A 20,222-nucleotide genomic window follows, 5' to 3' on the forward strand; every position below is an offset into this window, starting at 1 on the left:
TAAATACAAACAAAATACCTTGTGCTATTTCCTTTCGTACAAGTTACGTAACTTCACGCTCAAGTTGTTCTTTTCTTTGCCTGTTGCGTTATTGAATAAATAGCTACCAGACAAAGTGTACTTGATCGATATAATTGAATAAAACCCTTAGACGATGATGCCTGTGCATAGCTAAAGTCCAATTATTGAAGCTAGTGAAATGATAAAATAATTATCAAGGTAGGTCGTTGCTTCCAACGATGACTAAGATAAAGTGGAAATGAACATGTTATTGATTCATTCTTGAAATTCCTTCAATAAAGAAGAAATCGATCTTTAACACTGCAACAATGCACGTATGTTGGTATTTAGATAACTATAACCGGGTAGCGTACTGTGCTGACCTTTAGAAAAAAAGCTTCGAGTATTTTCTCTGTTTAACTTACAGAATTTAAAGAACACATAATTGATTTTAGAGAAGACTTGTTATATGGATGTTTTCCTCGTCCAAAATTTAGAAGATTACTGCACAAATATTTGGAAACATAAATCATATACGAATTCATATTCATTTGTATTTAGTCTCGCTATTGAAGCAGGTCTAGTACGTGCCTTTTCCGGTAGGTGAGATTTCGATAAATTAAGTAACAATAAATCTGGTCTGTTCGATTCTTATCCCAAGCTGCTGGGATGATCTTCCAGGGTTTAATTTCACAGAGGCTATATACATATACATATGACTTCATATGTACCTTATTCACTTGTGTATAAATCGCACAATTTTATGCTTGATTTTAACTGAAAAATTGGGATGCGACATATACACGGGGCAAAGTTAAAATCATAAAGGGAAAGCTTATGGGTTCGAATTACAACATAAACAAGAGCGCCCTAACACTTACAACATTGTGCATTAAAAAGAAATTGTTTAGTAGTCGCCAAGGATATTTGGATGGACACAGGATTTCTGGTAGGGAGAGAGCGCTAAACCTAAAAGTGACAATAGTTATACAAAATGGATTCTACATTTTGAGATGTAGGATACATCTCAAATAACGATGTTCTTATTCAAACTAGTTTTTAATATAATCTAATCTTTATTATCATTTTTATGTCTTGCAGATCAATAATGAGTTCGTCTCGAAAAAGCTGCTTAAATCATTCTAATGCATTTTGTTACATTAGTGGCGAATACACTTAGTAGAAGTAAATTAGAAATGTCATTGACATTGTAAACAAGAGTATATTTTCCTCGTTTTGGAGGCAATTTTGTGACCAAAATGTCTTTGTAATCCTCAGAAAGTTTGCAAATTGTGTATAGAATACCTACGACAATGGGAAAATAAAGAGTGGAAATGTTTAAACTTTGGTCTACCCCAGGTGGAGAGGGAGACTCCAAACCACAGTGAAAGGATTCAACTGCTACAAGAAATACACATAGTTTTAAAGGAAGTCATGACTTGAATTATGGCACTGGTGGTAACAATGGAAGTAAATATGAAGTTATTGAAAAGTTTTCCAAACGGAGCTCAGTGGTTTCATATCTATCAAAAAGGATCTAATCTGGGAGAATTAGATCACTGAACAACAGAGGAGAGACTTCTTTCATCCCAAGACTTCTCTGAATGGAAATACGAGATTATCATAAAGACAACTAATAGTTTTGATTTTATTTCTTTTCTTATATATACAATTGTTTTTTCCAACTCACTTAATAAAACTTAAAGAATAATATAAAAATATCAAAATGTTCTTACCAGTCTCTTTTACCATGAACTTCGGCAACTTATATGTTCACCTAAAGAAAATGAGCTTATCGCGAGGCAGCAAAAGTAATTCATAAACCATCCCTACTTTATCTGTTTCCAGAATAGCAGAACAAAGCAAGTTTACTGAGAAAAATCGACATGGACTTTGAGGAAAGACATGAACTTTTCGAGTAACCACAGAAACAGAAAACTATGAATATTTGATGCAGAGGATGTTCAGCGACTTTAAAAGTTTGTGTATTAAAATGAGCATAAAAGTACACTTTCTCTATAATTACTTGGACATGTTTCTAGAGATTCTGGTTGATATTAATGAAGAACATGAAGGGAAATCCCATCTCGATATTAAGGTGATAGGGAAAAGGTACCAAAGCATAGGAGATAAAGACAAATAATGAAAGACTTCATCGTACCTGATTGCTCTTGCAAGGGAAAATCGTCGTGTATAATATATATATATATATATATATATATATATATGACAGGAAGGACAACAAAAGAAAGAAAGAGACCTCGATATTATGCAAATAGAGGAATTTTCAATTGGCCGGATAACTGAAGAGATGTTGGCGTGGGCTCCCACCCTGGCATCCGATACTCGGAGTTTTATCATGGCTACTGAATATGTGTTACATATTTTTACAGATATATATATATATATATTTAATAATTTAAGGATTGGAGAAAACGCATGTTATAATTGCATACTTTATTCCTACATATGTTTCAAAGGATTACAACCTGTGTGATCCATAGGGATCTTTGATATTAAAATTGTAACCGGTCATAATGTCTTACGTTTAAGATGATTCCCATGCTTTCCCTGATGAGAAGGTTACAATTTTAATATCAAAGATCCCTATGGATCACACAGGTTGTAATCCTTTGAAACATATGTAGGAATAAAGTATGCAATTATAACATGCGTTTTCTCCAATCCTTAAATTCTTAAATATACTCAAATACCCAAAATTTCAAGGAGTTCCTGCCTTAAAAACAGGAGCTAACCACAGTTATTTTGTGTTCTTTGCTACATTGGTTTCTATTAACCCATTTATTCTGTCAGAATAATTTTTATTCATTAAGATAGAAGAAATACACATAATTATATATATATATATATATATATATATATATATATATATATCTTTCCTTTCCCGAGCGTCTAGTAACACAATCTGTATCACGTCCTCACGTTGTTTTTTGTTGTTTTGTCTTTTTTTCCTTTTTTTTTAACTATATATATATATATGTATATATATATATATTCAAGTAAGAGAAGAAAATGGAGAGTTAATGGTTAATAATTAATTTGTTAACATATTGATAATCATTCCTACAACTGCTTCAATTTATACTCAATTAATGAATTACAAATTTATGTAATAAATTTGCAGTTATAAGTTGTGAGCAAAATATTTCCCTGATGATATTTTGCTCACAATTTATAAATTTGTAACTTATTAATAGAGTATAAATTGAAACAATTGTAGGAATGATTATCAATGTTAATAAATTAATTATTAACCTTTAACTCTCCATTTCCTTCTCTTAATTGAATATAGATTATATGTTTAATATATACCTATTTACTTTAGGGAAATTTTTTCCCCAATATAAGGTATAAAAGCAGTGTAATCTTGGATGTAATCATCCCTTCAAGAAGTTAATATATTCTCGATTTAACTTCATATATATATATATATATATATATATATATATATATATATATATATATATATATATATAAATGTTTCTCTTTTGGTTCGCAGAAGAAGAAACAAATGACATACACAGAAGAAATGTGTGCAGAACAATTAACATAAAATCAAAGGAACTTTAATCAAGTAATCACAATTAATATATATATATATATATATATATATATATATATATTAATTGTGATTACTTGATTAAAGTTCCTTTGATTTTATGTTAATTGTTCTGCACACATTTCTTCTGTGTATGTCATTTGTTTCTTCTTCTGCGAATCAAAAGAGAAACATTTTTGTACAATGCATAAAATTAAATTCGTATCTGTATACAGATATGCCTGTGTAGTTAAGTAATGTGCTACGCAACGCTGTTTCGGTCCATCTTACTGTACGACACCCTGGAACATTGTCTTCTTCTATTGCCTCGAATTAACCACTGCCTTGTGAGTGAGAATGATAGACGGAATCTGTGCAGAAGTCACGTATATGTGATGTCTCTGTACTTCTTTGTATTTGTCCCTTAATAGTCACTATTTGACAACCGGTGTTTGTGCGCTTGCTTCTCTTAATCAAGGTGTTCGGCAAAATGCAACTGACTGAATAAGTACCAGGTTTAAAATAAGCACATCATTTTACTTTATCTTTGATATTCGAGTACTATTTTTTCCCACCTTGCTTTGCACTTATGTGTTCACACACACTTACACACACACACACACACACACACACACACACACACACACATATATATATATATATATATATATATATATACACACACACACGAGTCCAAATTTAATGAAACAGGTGTCATACTTGGAATGTGCAGTCCAGATTTAGTCTAAAATTTAATGTCATTAATAACAGAAATAGTGTAGACCAGTGTAATCAGCACGTCGCTTTCGATGACATTAGATTAGATAAATATCGCATGTATTGTGTAGCTAAATTTCACGCCAAACATGTTCTCTTTTTTCTATCAGGTTGAATTGTTTTTAATTTTGATAGCTAACTATTGACATCGATTTCCCAATACTAATTAGAAGACGTAGACATATTCTATATTGTGGTATTTTTAAAAACTTACTCTATAGTAATAATTCTGAGCCTGGACGATAACTCTCATTAGGAGATATTTTGTGCTAACAAGAGGGGGACAAATGTCAAAGAAGCACTAAAGGAGGCTCTGCGTATTTATAAGTATTTGTGATTTGTCTGAGAAATAGAATATATAAATAAGGTACAATATTAATATTTTAAATACATTTTCAAAAACAATTCTTCCGATGGGATAAGAATGAGAGGAAAACATGGCTGAAGGTGTGCACAAGGTTCTATATAATTTTGCTATATAAGTCCTCGGTATTCTAAATGATTTCCTTAAATATGTAACGTAGGGAACACATGCTCATGCAAATATCTAGAAAGAAAAGTGAGGATCTAGCTGGTAAGGATAATCTAACAAAATATGGATAATAAACCATGCAAGATTAGCTTCGTATTAAAATACTGTTTTGGGAATTTTTTCTTCTATTTTTTTTTTTTTTCAAATATGTGAAGGGCCGTTTGTAAAACGTCATCCAATGAAAAAGACGCCAAGTTACAAGTTGAGAACACTTGCTCTATAACAACCATTGCCATGAATTTTTTGATAAATTTGTTTTTCAATAATATCATGTCTCACAAGAATGTAATACTTTGAAGAAACTTCCGACAGTAGATGAAGCTATTGATTGATAATGTTTTTTTAATACCACTTGCAGAAACGAAATGCTTAGCCGTCACTCGCAAGCGAGTACGACTTGATAGATTTACCACGCTGTCGCTAAATGCTTTAGGCGTCTGTATCGTCGCGAACAGACATAAACACCCTCTCAGCCCTCCCACCTATGGCCTACAGAGCATCGAGGATGTAACAGCTGGAGGGCGAGAAGGCTGCACCATTATTCAGTGACCTGAATAATAATAATAATAATAATAATAATAATAATAATAATAATAATAATAATAATAATAACATCGAAAAATACCTTAAGAATGAGAACCCAGGTTCGAAATTTCCCCCAAGACACCTGATGAAGGCTGGACGGTATATCAGCCGAAATGTTGTTTTAACAACAAACAAGATGAGGACAAATATCCGTCAAATGTAAATAATGTACATAATTCCTTATCTCTTAAATATAGAACTGCTGCACCAGTAGTTAGCGATTACTCATATACAGCTGTGTAACCTGAAACAACGTGAAATGAAGTGCTCCTTGGTCCGATAACCACAACCTTAAGACTGTTAGCTTAACACCCCTCACCACTAGGCCACCCGCCTTTGGTCTAAAAGATGTCAGAGCTCAAAGGTATCTGAAGTTACGGGCACACTGGGCACTTGCCCAGGGGTTCGTGGGTCGAGGGCCCAATTATGATCAATGTATATTGGGACTTGCTGTTATTGAATAATTACTATAGTGTTCAGTGCATTGATGTTTGCAGGGGGCCTATAATACTGTTAAGACGGTCCTATTACAGTACCTAGGTTTCTCAAGCCGTCACCCATTGACTTGCTGTCAACCGTCACCACTAACCCGGCTTGACGCTGCTTAGCTTTGATTAACCAACGAGAAACGGTGTTCAACGTGACATGACCGTAGACTACAGAAATGCAATAAGGTCGCTTTATCCGTTGTACTATTATTCATTGCACTATTATCGGTTCATATTTCAACACCCCGTATCTCTAAACTATTTTGTCTCTTATTTTGTTGTTGTAGTGCAAAGTCATAACATTTAAAATGTAACTCATATATCGGTGACTAATCCGAGTGACATTATTCTGGTATTTACGGGCCCACAAACACGTAACAGCTTATTGCTATGCAGTTTGTATGTTTTTAATTCAGGATTAGATATGGTAGACTTGTTCAGTAGCTCCGGAGGTACTCATAATTGTAAATATGAGGTAGCATTTTGAGCATGTATGTATGTATGTACGTATGTATGTATGCATGAATGTATGAATGAATGCATGCATGTATGTATGTATGTATGTATGAATGTTTGCGTGTATGTAGGTATATATATACATGGACATTTGTACGTATGTATGTGTGTGTGTGTGTGTGTGTGTGTGTGTGTGTCTGAGTAAAAATAATTATGAGTATGTTTTAGTATGAGAATTCACACATAATGCATACACACACACACACACACATATGAACAAACACATATGCATATATATATAGGCACACACACACGTATATATGCACATACACACACACACGTATATATGCAAAAGAAAAACGAAAATCACGAATTATTTCACAGCTTTCAACTATTGATGATAGGTGTAACAAAACATGGAAGACATTTGTTTGTTTTATTTTAGTTCATTTTTGTTTTGCGTTATTTTTTCTTTTTGTTTTCTTTTTTTGTGGCTTAATCAAAAGGAAAAAGAGCGGCTCCGATGATCTTTTTTTGGATGGTCTCCAAGACTGATAGCAGAAATAGGGGCGGAAAACCAACTACGATCATGAATTGCTACCGATGGAGGAAATAGTGCATCAGGATATCAAGTTACCTTCAGAGCAGAGACATTAGGAATGTTTAGAATAGAATGAACTCTTCCATAAGAAGTCAATGGTCATATGTTGCTATTAAACAGGTTGACGGGTTAAGTCTACAACCAAGAGCAAAAACAGTTCACCCGACCATCTTAAGCACAATTTGTCAACCGAATTTCACCCACACAGCTTGTGTCAATCTAAAATTATGGAAGACGAAACTATTCCGAGATGTCACACTAAGGACCAAACCCAAAACCATCTGATTTCGAAACAAACCTTAACTACACAACAAAATACCTACACCTACGACAGAGGATATAACTTTAGCTTGGAAATGAAAGGAGATTGAAAATATGGTCCACCCTGGCATTACTGTATATACTTGTGTATAAGTTGCATCCCTAATTCAGTGTTAACTCCTGCTACAACATTTTCCCCTTCATATTCCAAATTGATATCAGCTTTACCCCGTGTATAAGTCACACTCTAGTTTTTTCAGATAAAATCATATATAAAACAGTGCGACTTATACACGATGCATACGGTACTTTTTTTCTACTTTGCTTCATGGTTCATACACATCTCAAAAGTGCTTTTTTTCATAATCAATTTATATTGATATCAAAAGTGTCTAAATCTTACTTTATTCGATTACTAGTTCCAGCCAGTTGGCTATGTCTCATAGATCAGAGACACCCGCACCAACCACTGAGCAATGGATCATTTGGAATCGGGCTGCACTGAAAGAATAAAGTTTTTATTTTTATTTCTGTGTTATTGACTGCCGCATTCTGGAGGGATTTTGCATTATATATGTAATAATTAAATTGTATTTTATACATTTTATTAGTGTGTTTACTTATGCAATTGATCTTCTGGTCCGTGGAAAAATTGTTTTTGCTTGAAACTGGTCCGTGGTGCAAAACAAACGTGGGGATCGCTGCCACAGATTATAAGCTGAAATATTTGGTAGGTTTTTGAAACGGAGAAGGTTAACTTTTGTACGATCCGTTAAGAAAATGAACATTCAACATTATAAATTAATAGCTAAAATTGTTTTGTTTGTTTTTTTTTTGTTTGTTTGTTTTTCCTCCACAGCTAAAAGTGACCTATTGATTAAGCTTGAGGCAGATTCAGGGTATCTTTTTTTGCATAGCTATTGTATTTCCTACATGACACTTAAAATGTCGCGGAACAAATAGCTCGATAGCTAAAAACACTTAAGCAAAACTTGGTGATTTACAAAACAACATCCACCTGATCGTCGATCACGTTGACGAATCGGGCATAAAAGCAGAAATAACTGTAGTTCAGATACGATATGAAACTGAGGACTTTGAACATTGGTTGAGAACAGCTTAATACCATCCATATTATTTGCAATCAGCAATAATCTTTGAAATAACGTATGCAGTCTAACATGAAATAAATTTATAAAAAAAAGAATGATACTTTGTTTATGTTGCTTGTGTTTCTTTTAGCTTTTTAATATTTCTTTCTTTCTCTTACCTATTACATAAATGTCAACCAAAGAAAACGACCTGGAAACGTGATATTTTCAAACTTATGCATACTGGCAATGTGTGTGTGTGTGTGTGTGTGTGTGTGTGTGTACGCGCGTGCGTGTGTGTCTGTCTGTCTGTGTGGGGGGGTGTATGTGAGCGTGCGTGCGTGTGTGCGTACCTGCATGTGTGTGTAGAGAGAGAGACAGACAGAGACAGAGACGGGGGTACACAAAATCACACACAGATATATAGAGAGAGAGAAGAGCAAGGTATACAAAGAGATAGATAGATAGATAGATAGATAGATAGATATTATCTTTTTAGATGAATAGTGACAGTGACTTCGAAGTTTCGGCCTGCTAGCCTTCGTCGGACCGTGCTTGTGGCATATTCTGTCTTGACAGTCAAACGAAAACTGGCAGGCTGAAAATTCGAAGTCACTATCACCACTATTCTTACAGAAGTATAAAGAACATGAATTCCGCAAAAAGTATTGTGTTATTCTTCAGTTATAACTCACCCTGAAGGCAGTTATCTGGCAGAATCGTTAGCACGCCTGACAGAATGCTTAGTGGCATCTCGTCATATTTACGTTCTGAGTTCCAATCCACCGAGGTCGAATTTGCCTTTCATCCTTTCGGAGTCGATGAATTAACGACCAATCAGGTACTGGGATCTTTATTCAGTTAGACCCCGCTCTCAAATGTCAGGCCTTGTGCCGATAATAGAAAGGAATATAACTCACCCTGAAAACAATAGATAGTAGTAGTAGTAATGCTGGTGGTAGTGGTGGTGGTGGTGGTGGTGGTGGTGGTGGTGGCTGCGGCGGCGGCGGGGATGAGAGGCAGAAACAACAAAATGTTGAGCAAAACATTTTGCAGTATTTAGTTTGGTCGTTTTACGTTTTCAAATTAACACCCCTACCCAACTACTTATCTCTTCTGTATGGACTTTACCTTCGATTGTTCAGGAATCGGTAAAATGCGTACTAATTAAAAGCTGGTATTGAATTAATACACTACAGATAACATCGCCAAAACATTCCGTGGTCTTATACAAGTGTGGTGTTAAACTCTGCCTTTCATCCTTTCCATGTCGATAAAATACAGTACCAATCAAGTAATAACAAGTCGATATAATCGACAAACCCCAATCGAAATTTCCTGGCTTTTGTGCTTATGTTAAATGTAATTATTATCATTTTTGTGGACAAAGGTGGTGTGTTGGCAGAACCGTGAGCGTGTCGGACAAAATGCTTACTAGCATTTCTTCTGGCTATTTACGTTCTGAGTTCAAACGCTGCCGGTGTCTACTTTGCCTTTCATCCTTTCTGTTGCCCCTGTGCCAAAATTTGAAACGATTATTAGTACTGTGGCAAGCTGGCAGAGTCGTTAGCACACTGGACGAAATGCTTAGCGGTATTTCACTCGCCGCTACTTTCTCAGTTCAAATTCCGCCGAGGTCAACTTTGCCTTTCGCCCTTTCGGAGTTGATAAATCAAGTACCAGTTGAGTACTGGGGTCGATGTAATCGATTAGTCCTTCCCCCAAAACTTCAGGCCTTGTGCCTTTAGTAGAAAGGATTATTAGTACTGTGACAAAGGCGGCAAGCTGGCAGAATCGGTAGAGTGTGGGGGGGGGGGGAATGCTTTGCACTATTCTTTCCGGCTCATTATGTTCCGAGTTCAAATTTCGCCGAGATCAACTTTGCCTTTCATCTCGCCAAGGGCGATAAAATAAAGTACCATTCAAGTCCTAGGGTTCACGGTATCGATTACCTCTAATTATAAAATTGATGGTCTAGTGCCTAAACTAGAAACTAAAAGTGGCGAACTCACAGAATAGTTAGAAAGTTGGACGAAATTTTTTAGCGGTATTTCTTGCGGCTTTTTACATTCTGAGTTAAAATTCCATCGAGGCCAACTTTACCTTATATTCTTCCAGGAATAGAATAAAGGACCGCAGAATAAATTGAAGTAGGTGCAAGGGTGGCTGTGCGGAAAGAAGCTTGCTTTCCAACCATATAGTCCCAGGTTCAGTCCTACTATGTGGTATCTTGGGCAAATGTCTTCTACTATAGCCTCGGGCCGGTTAAAGCCTAGTGAGTTGATTTGGTAGACGGAAACTGAAAGCCCGTCGTGTGTGTGTGTGTGTGTGTGTTTGGTTGTTCTCCACCACACTTGACAACCGGTATTGGTTTGTTTACGTCCCCATAACTTTGCAGCTCAGCAAAAAGCGACTGATAGAATAAGTTCAAGGCTTAACCCATATATACCCCTGGTTGCGTTCGCAGAACCTGTTCCTACTTATTTGGAAAGAACTCACTGGGAAGCATGTGACTGAGCGTACGAAATGTTCGGTAGGTAGGTAGTCAACACCCGTAGCTAACAGTTGCATACTGTCCTTCTCTAGCAGATTGCGAAAGCTTACCATAACATTTAATCTAAATACAGTGAAATTTTAAGACTTCATTTTTTTTATGGGCATATATAGCTTAAAAAGAAATAAGCACTAGGGTCAATTCCTCCAACTAAATGTTCTTCAAGGCAGTGCCCCAGTATGGCCGCAGTCTAATGACTAATACAAGTAAATGATAAAAAGTTACCAGCATCGACTGGGTCCATGGTATCGACTAACTCACTACCATCAAAACTGCTGGCTTTGCGCCTAAATCAGAAACCATAATTATTATTACTATTAAATAGGTTCAAATTCCGCTGAGATCGACTTTGTCTTTCATCCTTTCGGATCGATGAAATAAGTACCAGTTACGCATTAGGGTCGATGTAATCGACTTAACCCTCTCCCACAGGCCTTGTGCTTATAGTAGAAAGGGCTAATGTTACTACTGTTGTTGTTGCTGCTGCTGTTGCTGTTCTTAATACAGCCGTTTCACTGAAAGCAGGTTTTCGGATTAGCTTATAGCATATTCTTGGCAAAAATATCGGTCAATTCCCTTCCATGACATCGTTTTGCTTATCAGCAACATAGCAGTGGGGGCAAGTAAGGGTAAAAAGAGATTTTTTTCTTTTTTTAATGCGAACACATGAAGAAAAACATTGCATGTGAGTGGTGCCAAGCGTTTCAGCTTACCTCTGTGTGTGTGTGTGTGTGTGTGTGTGTGTGTGTGTGTGTGTGTGTGTGTGTGTGTGCACGCGCTTGTAAAAACGACTCAATATGCTTGTTGGTAATTACTTCCCTGGGTCAATTACTCTTAAAACATTTACAACAATCTGCCAGAGAAGCTTACCTAAGAGATAGCTACTGGTTTAAGAGAGTAAATCTAAGGCTGAGGTGTGGGTGGTTGCAAGCTGTCTCGAAATAGAAAATATATCTTGAAGAAAACAGAAACATTAATGTATACGCGTGCTATAGGGGGCGCGTGCTCATGTGTTTAGTGTGCATGTATGTGTACAGGGCGATATGATGCTTCTAGTGCAGGAGTTCTTAGTTGATGGCGTAGGTGTGTTGCTACTTTCCACCTGTTTGTAGTCCTCTCGTTTACAACGTGCTGCCGCTGGCTAGCCCATGTGCTGAAGCAGGAAGCAGCTTAGTGTGTATTCCTCTCTCTCTCTCTCTCTCTCTCTCTCTTTCTCTCTCTCTCTCTCTCTCACTCACTCACTCTCTCCCTCAGACTCCTGACCGGCCTTCCACGCGATAATACAAGATGCTTCGCAGCTCCAGGCCAACCTGGCAGAAGATCTCGAAGCAACACTAATATGGGATTATTAAAAGTAACGCGGCTGTATTAATAACTGCAACAACAATAACAGTAGCAATATTAAACCTTTCTACTGTGAACAGAAGACCTGTGGGAGAAGGTTAAGTCAATTACAACGAAATATAGGGTCATTAACCCATTACCTACCAGTGATCTCGTATGAGATCACTTAAAAATTACAAATTTCGTAATTATCTGTCAATATTTACACATATCTAACCTTTTTGCTATATCTACTAGGTATATTTCTCTGATATTGAAATGAGGTTTGCTAATTTTTCACCCAATATCTCGCTTATTTCTATTTAAAATGTTATTTTGAAATGTTATTTTGATCATTCCAGCGTGTTTCTAAGGCTGTTTTATGCTAGAAATCAAAGTTTCATAAAAAAATTCCAGTTAATAGAATTATGGGAGGTAATGGGTTAACAGGGTTCTTCACAGCACAACTGAACTATCGGTGATTACAGAACGAGAGGCGGCCTGCGTGACATGGAGTCAGCCCGAGCTGCAACTTGGTGGGGGTCAGCTACCAGCCCAAGCTCTGCCGCTCATCAGGCTGAGAAAAGCAAACTGTCAAGGTATCGGTCGCTCTCCAACAGATTTATGGTCGAGCCTGTGGCAGTGGAGATCTCTGGCGTTCTTGGCCTCTGAATCATATCCCTACTCACCGCTACTGGGGCGGAGATGGCTATCCGCAAGTGCAAGCCCCGTGAGTCACAGTGGTTGTTCCTGGCATCTCCCTCGCCATTCTCCGGGGCAGTAACTACTTCACAGTATATTTGCGGCTCAAGAAAGTTAAACCAAGATGTGCTGCCTCAACATCGAACAGCTCTGGTGGCTATTGAACAGAGGTACTACAGTGTAGTTAAGTATAGTTAATGCAGTAATTAGTGAGACCAGGGCACTTGATGAGGATAGAACCGATGTATATAATTTTATTATCTTGAATCACTATATCATTTTGTATCTGATTTTTAAAATATTCCTTTATACCACTTTCTTGGCTCCAATTACCTTTTAAATTTATTTTTAGCTGACCTAAATAGCCATCTAGCTACATGTACTGAGGTAGCCGATGTGTTTTTATTTGTTTATTTATTCACTGTCCTCTGAGGTCATCTTACGTTTAAATGCCAAACTAACTTTTCGTAGCATATCATATTTCATCTTCGCTTTCTATCTTTCTGCATTCCTGCACTTTGGTTTCAGTAATTTCCCAGTATTGTTGCTAAATTCTCAGTTCTCATTAAATTCACGCCTTTGTGAGTTGTCTTAAAAACATTGTTTGCATAAATTTTGGATAAATATGATTTCACAATCGATTCAGTATAGAGCGACTTGTATATTATACTACCACTTATTATATCTAAAAATGCTTACGTAATAGAAACACATGTTGGCCTTTGTATCATGCAATCCAGTATTAAAGATTTGTTATTCTTCATACTTGTTAATGTATTTCTAAGATATTATGGAATTTTTCGAAATTCTTTTAAGTAAACTTTGGATTTACTTATTGCACGGGGAGTGTTACAGTATTTCGATTTTATGAACTCCGATCGTTCAACATATGAGGATCGGCTGAAAAGTTCTTAGGCTGACCAAGATATCATCATGGAATATGAACAAATGAGATTTATATTTCAACATAATCCTTCTTGCGGTTCACACACTTCCTCCGCCTATGCTGCAGTGTTCGGATCCCATCGGTGAGGAAGTTTTCATCCTGTTGGGCAAAAAATCATCAACAGCAGATATGACGTCATCATCAATGCGATACTGGTTCCCAGCCAAATGTCTTTTTTTCATGCTAGGGAACAGATGTTAGTCAGATGGGGCCAAATCTGGAGAACAGGGAGGGTGATCAACCGGTTCAAAGCCACAATCACGCACAGCAGCCATTGATCCAAGGACTTTGTGCTAGAGCATTGTCCTGATGAAACAAGACCCCTTTTGTCAGTTTTCCTGGGTATTTGGTCTTGATAGCCTTTCGTAACTGCCTCAGCAAGTTGACATAGTACTCTCCATTGATGTAGTGTCCCTTTTGAAGATAGTCGATAAATACAATGCCTTTTGCAGCCCACAAAACTGAAGCTGTCATTTTCCCTGCAGATGAAACGACCTTAGCCTTTATGGAACAGATGGCGAAGGGTGTTTCCACTGCACGGATTGTCTCTTTGTCTCTGGCTCAAAGTGATGAACCTATCACGCATCCTGTCTTAGGAAACGTCCAGCTGGATCTGCCTCAAACAATGTCAGATTTTCTTGTAATGTGATCAGTCTGGTGCGCTTTTGATCAGGTTTCAAGAGACGTGGCACTCGCCGAACAGAAGCGTCCATCACGAGATATGCCAATAGCATTGACTATTTGATTTACAGTCAATAGCCTGTTATCCATCACTATGTGATGAAAATGATCAATGTTTTCTTCGGTGGTGGCAGTTGCAGGACGTCCAGACCTTGGATCATCTTCAAGACACTCCCTTCCCTTCCTTAAATTCAGCTGCCCACTTTTCCACTGTTGATAAAGTTGGTGTATCATCCCCTAATACAGCAACCATGTCAGCATGAATGTCCTTGGGGGCTAAACTCTTTTTCTGCAAGTACTGAATAACACCGCGATGTCATTTTATCCATTTTCAAGAGAAGTCGCCACTATTTACTTTTGAAGTCTTCTTTAACCATTCAGATATCAGTTTACCTGGAAAGAAACAATGCAGTTATTGATAAGATATGAAATAAATGCATGCAAGATTTCACAGCTCTAGCACCATTCCTTTATAGTCAGCATTCACTCCTCCATTAAACTTTCCAGCCCACCCTCGTAGTGAATCGAGTTTGCATAGCCATTGAGTGCTGACAAGGTATCTGCTTGGATTTATAAATCCCTATTATTTGGTATTTTATATGTTGTGTGTGTTTGTGTATGCGTATATGCATATGCGTGTATATATATATATATATATATATATATATATATATATATATATATATATATATATATATATATATATATATATATATATATATATATATATATGATGGGTGTTCATTAAAGATTTCCCCAAGACCCACTTCCCAAGGACTGGGATAAGCGAAACTTGGCATAATTATATAATTATTAGTCCTTCTCTACATAGTCACCACCAGTGGTGACACACTTCTCCCATCGCTTTATGCAGCTGTGAAGACCGCGTCTGTAGAAGTCGGTAGGTTGCGTCTGGGGCCAAGACTTTACCTCGGAAATAAGTTCATCATCATCCGAAAAGTGCTTTCCCTTCAAAAAAGATTCCATGGTTGGAAAGAGGTGGAAGTCAGATGGTGCGAGGTGGAGAGAGTAACGGGTATGAGGAAGGATTTCATAGTCGCATGAGTGTGCTTTCATCTGGGCAACATGCGCATTGTGAGCTGGGGAGTTGTCTTGGGGGAGGTAGATTCCTTTGATCAGCATGCCATGCCTTTCTGCTTTGATGGCGTCCCGCAATTTCTGCAATAGAGAAGCATATGCCTCGTCAATTGCGGTACCCTATGCCAGAAAATCCATCATCGCTACTCCACGCCGATCTCAAAAGACTGTGAGCATCATGTTGCCTGCTGAGGGCTGGACACGAGCCTTCTTTGGATGTGGTGAGTTATCATGCTTCCCTGGCTTCGACTGGACTTTAGTCTCAGCTTCATAATGAAGGACCCATGTTTCATCCTGTGTGATAAGTCTGCCAACAAAGTCCTCCTCGTTTTCTTGTTACATTACCAGAAGAGCTTGGGAGCAATTGACTCGTTCCTGCGTCTGAAAAGGTATGTGCATCCAGGGAATCCATCGCGCTGACAAATTACCTTCACCTGTTGGGCTACTTGCTGAATAGTTATGCGGTGATCCTCCAAAATCGAGGCTTCCACTTAATGGATGATGTCGTCATCAATGGCGGAATATGGTCCAGAAATAGGAGCAGTTTCTACTGATGTCAGACTACATTTGAACTGGCGATGCCATTGCTTGAATATGTCGAATGATGGTGCATCGCCACCATAAACTCTTTCATTTTCATCGAAAGTCTCTTTTGGTGTACGACCTTTCAAGTATAAGAACAGTAGCTATCACTGATCTACTTTCAGCTGCCTCCATTAAAACATCTCAGTCCACTTCAGCAGCAGTAAAAGATAAATGAATACAAATGGAAAGCAGCAATTTACAATGTGACATGTAGAAACATGTACAATTATACCTGTACAAGTTCCGTTTCCAGCAATAACCGGAAGTGGGTCAGGAGAAATCTTTAATGAACACCCCCTCGTGTATGAGTGTGTGTGTACCACACACACACACACACATATATATATATATATAGATATTTTGATAGAGAGAGAGAGAGAGAGAAAGAGAGAGAGAGAGAGAGAGAGAGAGAGAGAGAGAGAGAGAGAGAGAGAGAGAGAGAGAGAGAGAGATCATAATTCATAATACTTGAAATGTGTACAATGCCGATAACTCTACAGATATTTATTCCAGGGACCAACAATTCGAAAGAACCATCACTAGTCTTATACGTGTCACCATACACACACACACACACACAATGTATGTATATAGATATGTGTGTGAGAGAGAGGGGGGGAGGGAGGGAGGGAGTTAGGCCGTATGGCCTTGTGGCTAGGGTGTTGCACTCACAATCGCGAGATAATAGTTTCAGTTCCTAGACCGGATGTTGCGTTGTGTTCTTAGGCAAAACACTTCATCTCACATTGCGATCACTTCGACACCTGACGCGTGGTACACCGTGTATCTGTTCAGGCAACGTCGATGTGATGGAGGGAGTGAGCTAGTTGATCGCTGTAAACAAATCAGTTGTGCAAGTCATTTGGACAAAGCTGAACGCTCATACGTCGTCTCCAACAGGAGAATCCATCGTGTGTGTGTGTTTCTATCTTTCCTAAAGTCTACTGAATTAATCCAACTGCTAAATCTTCATCCTAATGGTATCACACTCCTCCTCATTCTTTCTCTCTCTTTCTTTCTTTTTTCTCTACACCTCGTCCTCTCTCAATACTCTACATTTTTACTTTCAATCATACATCTAAAAATTTAATCTTTTGAACCTTACTACTTATCACCGTAACTTAGAACAACTTAGACAAACGTCTATGAAAGGCTACCCACTCCATCCTTAACTTATCACCGCGTAGTTGTCTACTGTTTACACTGCTCCCGTTCCGTCATATATTCATTTGAAGGAATACAAGAATACACTGAAACAAATAAATCAGGTGTCAAAATTGTAACGAAATTTGGTCGAAAGCTGATGAAGGATGAAGCATGTCTGCGCCTATTGAGAGCTTGTATTTTGCTTATCTTTCTGTATGTTTCTTTGTCGTCCCCCTGTGCCACATTATCATTATTATTATTAAGATGGTGAGCTGGCAGAATCATTACGTTTGTATGTGTGTGTGTGTGTGTGTGTATGTGTGAATTATGTATATATATATATGTGTGTGTGTGTGTGAATTATGTATATATATATATATGTGTGTGTGTGTGTGAATTATGTATGTATATATATATGTGTGTGCGTGTGTGAATCATTAGCACGCCGGGTGAAATGCTTAGCGGTATTTCGTCTGCCGCTACGTTCTGAGTTCAAATTCCGCCGATGTCGACTTTGCCGAAATCGACTAGTCCCCCTCCCCGCAAAATTTTCAAGGTCTTGTGCCTTGAGTAGAAATAATAATTATTATTATCATTGTTATTATGAAGGCGGCGAGCTGGCAAAATCGTTAGCAACGCTGAACGAAATGCTTAGCGGTATTTCGCCCGTCGCTACGTTCTGAGTTCATATTCCGCAGAGGTTGACTTTGCCTTTCATCCTTTCGGGGTCGATAAATTAAGTACCAGTTACACACTGGAGTCGATGTAATCGACTGGTCCCTTCCTCCCCTCCAAATTTCAGGCCTTGTTCCTATAGTAGAAAGGATAATAATAATAATAATAATAATAATAATAATAATAATAATAATAATAATAATAATAATAATAATAATAACGGAAACGGAGAAACCACAAAACTATAGACCTATAACCTGTCTCCCTACGATCTACAAAGCCTTTACTGCAATAATATTGCAGAGATTGAGTAAACACCTGGAAAATAACAACCTGTTTCCAGAAGAGCAGAAGGGATGCTGCAAGGGCTCATACGGCTGTAAAGATCAATTATTGATCAATAAAGCCATAACTGAAGACAGCCGCAGAAAGAAGAAAGGCCTCAGTATGGCCTGGGTGGACTACCAAAAGGCTTTCGACAGTGTTCCCCACACGTGGATTCTGGAAACACTAGCCATAAACAAGGTGGCACCAATTATCATAAAATACATAGAGCACTCAATGAACAAATGGCAGACAGTGCTACAGCTCCAAACAAAAGAGGGACTTGTGAAAACGAAAGCCATCCCCATTAGAAGAGGAATATTCCAGGGAGACACGCTCTCTCCACTCCTGTTCTGCCTGGCACTCACACCTTTAACCGAATTGCTAAATAGAACTGGATGCGGTTACAAATGCTATGGAAAAACAGTCAGCCACCTTCTATATATGGATGACCTAAAATTATATGCTAAAAACGACAAAGAGCTAGAAACACTACTACAGACAGTACACGGCTTTACCAAGGAAATAGACATGAAATTCGGATTAGAAAAATGTGCCAAAGCAACCCTGAAAAGAGGAAAATTAGTTAAAAGTAGCAATATAACACTAGATAAAGCCAATGAAATAAGAGAACTAGACGAAAGCCAACCATATAAGTATTTAGGAGTCAATGAACTAGATAGGATACAACATACACAAATGAAAGAAAAAATAAAGAAAGAGTACTATAGACGAGTTAGATCAATACTAAAAACAGAGCTCAATGCTAAAAACAAGATAATGGGTATCAACACTTTAGCTGTCCCAGTTATAAGCTACAGCTACAACATCCTTAACTGGACACTAAACGAACTATGTAAAATAGACAGGAAAACAAGAAAAATAATGACAGGATATAGGATGCACCACCCAAAATCTGACATAGAAAGGCTATATATACAACGCACAGAAGGTGGCAGGGGTCTTATACAGCTAGAAAACTATTATAAAATAACCACCATAGGACTGCAAAAATACCTACTCCAGAAGCAAGGGAAGCTAACACAAATAGCCACAAAACACGAGCAAAACAAAAAACTGTTTTCAGTATTTAAGGAAGCTGACAAATACAAACAAGAAATCAATCTACCTAACAAATACGAAGAAGAAGAAGAAGAAGAAGAAGAAACAACAAAAGCTATAAAACAAATGAAATCCAAACTAAAGCTAGAACAACAACGGACCATGATAAAACGATGGCAAGAAAAGCCCCTACATGGTAAATACTGGGCTAAACTAAATGCGAAAGAAATAGACAGAGAAAAATCTCAGCAATGGCTGAGAAGCTCAGGACTCAAAGCAGAGACTGAAGGATTTTTAATTGCTGCACAAGACCAGAGCCTCCCCACCAGAAATTACCAAAAACACATAATGAAAAGAAATATAACAAGTAACTGTAGAATATGTGGAGATGGACAAGAAACAATAAATCATATTATCTCTGGCTGCCCAGTCCTGGCTAAGAAGGAATATATTCACAGACACGACAGAGCTGGGACCTATATACACTGGAAGCTATGCCAACACTATGGAATAACAACAGAAAAAAGATGGTATAAACACACGCCAGAAAAGGTCACAGAAAACGAGAAAGCAACCATACTCTGGGATATGCCAATACACACAGATAGAGAAATTAAGGCAAATAGACCAGATATAGTTGTCAAAGATCATGAAGGAAAAAAATGCTTTCTAATTGATGTATCAATACCAGCAGATGACAACGTTTCTCGAAAAGAAATGGAAAAACTTTCAAAATACAAAGACCTGGAAATAGAGATAACTCGAATGTGGAGTCT

General features: G+C 37.5%; 1 long non-coding RNA gene across 1 annotated transcript in view; it reads right to left on the bottom strand.

The window, feature by feature from the left end:
- Nucleotides 1-14,784: 14,784 nt before the first annotated feature.
- LOC149137104 (uncharacterized) overlaps nt 14,785-20,222 on the bottom strand; it is a 35,146-nt gene continuing 29,708 nt past the window's right edge. Inside the window, exon 2 of the long non-coding RNA XR_016240626.1 lies at nt 14,785-14,949. This is a non-coding gene — a long non-coding RNA (uncharacterized LOC149137104). The remainder of the gene's footprint in view (nt 14,950-20,222) is intronic.

This window comes from Octopus bimaculoides, chromosome 2 (assembly GCF_046866305.1).
Source record: "Octopus bimaculoides isolate indiv1 chromosome 2, ASM4686630v1, whole genome shotgun sequence".
NCBI classification, from domain to species: Eukaryota; Metazoa; Mollusca; class Cephalopoda; order Octopoda; family Octopodidae; genus Octopus; species Octopus bimaculoides.